A 2,034-nucleotide genomic window follows, 5' to 3' on the forward strand; every position below is an offset into this window, starting at 1 on the left:
TCATGAGCGGTTGTCCTCTCCCCCCCCCCCCCCTCCCAGAGCGCTAACTGCACTAAAATTGATCGCGGCTATTTCGTTTTCCTTAGTATTCGTATATAGAGTAACCGTGTCACCGAACTGCGTAGGATTATACTGCACTCGTTGTTCCGTCGTAAAGACTGTTCACGAGGCCAGTTTGTGGGTATATCAGCAGCACGGAGGATGAGCTGCGAAATAATGACTATTCTTGCGCAGTTAATATTCCAAGTTTCTTCCATTAGGGGCTTGTTCAACTACAAGATCATTCAGATAGTTTGGTTTCCAGCTGAATAATGTTCACTAGGGTTAGATTTATGATGCGATGTGATGCGATGTAAGTCGTATTACTCGAAGGCAAATTTCACCAAAACTTTATTATATTTTATTTTGTTTACAAGAGACAAAGAAGCAAGCAAGGCGGAAACTGTTTACAGTAACTAACAAAGAAACGAGATGAAATGAGCACCTGATAGCCACCCCTTTTAAAATCATGACAAACAACACCAATCAGCTCACTTCGATCACTTCGACCGAGCCGGAGTAGCCGAGCCGGAGTTCCCGGGTTCGAACCCGACTGCGGCGGCTGCGTTTTTATGGAGGAAAAACGCTAAGGCGCAAGTGTGCTGTGCGATGTCAATGCACGTTAAAGATCCCCAGGTGGTCGAATTTATTCCGGAGCCCTCCACTACGGCACCTCTTTCTTCCTTTCTTCTTTCACCCCCTCCTTTATCCCTTCCCTTACGGCGCGGTTCAGGTGTCGGCCGATATATGAGAGAGATACTGCGCCATTTACTTTCCTCAAGAACCAATTATTATTATTATTATTATTATTAATATTATTATTATTAATATTCCGCCAAATTTTCTAAAAAAAATACCAGTTGTTTAACAGTGGTGTATCGGGCAACTAGACGCGGCTTTGCTTGGTGGTGGTGAAAACTTTAATGGACACAGGGGAGTTTAGGACACGCAGGTCCTTGGGCCCCTGCACGGCTCCACTGCACTCAAACGTTCATGTCCCGGATGCTCATGACGCTGGCAGCCCGGCCTGTGGCGATGGCTTGCTTGACCGGGTCCTCGGAGCTCAGTAGGTTCTCCCAAGCCTCCCAAGTGGTAAGGTGATCCAGGCCCCGCGGGGGAGGATCCGCCGGGCAGAAGAAAAGGATATGATCGAGAGTGGCTTTGGGGTGGTGGAATAGGGCACAAGAGGGGTTTGTGGGGACTTGGTGATAGCGCGAGCGTATATAAGGGGAGGGTAAGGTGCGTGTTTGGAGCCGCCTCCAAAGTGTCTGGTGATAATTGTCGAGGGAGGGACAGGGTGGGGGGTTGAGCCGACGCTCGGCTTTGCAGGCCTGCGTCAGTTTACTGAATGAATGCATGCGCTCCCGTGAGAACCCTAGATGGTTGAGAGAACCCGGTTGAGAGAACCTCGAGCTAAAGCGTTGGCAGCCTCGTTTCCGGGATTCCCGGAGTGGGCAGGCACCCATATGAGCTCCATGTGGCGGGGCGGGTGTGCGGCGAGGGAGTTCAGTATGCAAAATACAGGGACGTGAAAGGGGCCCAGAAAGGGGCTCTCAATAAAGGTGCGATAAGTCTGGGATGCTAAAAGACGACGGTTCATAATTATCCTCCAGCAAGAATAATGCGTTTTGTGGAAGCTGAGTTATACGCAGACAAAATTTGAACTTCCGCGTCTTCGCCCCTTTTCCTCTCCGCTCGCACGCCATAACGGCGGCGCTCCTCCGCTGGCCCCTCTCACTTGGCCTCTCCCCTACCTCCGCCTAGGGTGCCTTGATGGGCCAGCGCCGCTGCTGGCGGGCATCCAGGCACCCTACCTCCGCCGGCTGCGGAGCGCGCGGAGTGGCCGAGGCCGCGGTAGCGCATGACGTCATAAAGAATTTGGCGCTGTGAATCAATGATAAGCCCCGGGTGCGACGTCATTTTCAAGACGTGACGTCGTCTGCCAGGTTTTGCGCGGAAGCCCGCCACCGCGCCTCGCGGCGAGGTGCGAAATCG

Source organism: Amblyomma americanum, chromosome 1 (assembly GCF_052857255.1).
Source record: "Amblyomma americanum isolate KBUSLIRL-KWMA chromosome 1, ASM5285725v1, whole genome shotgun sequence".
Lineage (NCBI taxonomy): Eukaryota > Metazoa > Arthropoda > Arachnida > Ixodida > Ixodidae > Amblyomma > Amblyomma americanum.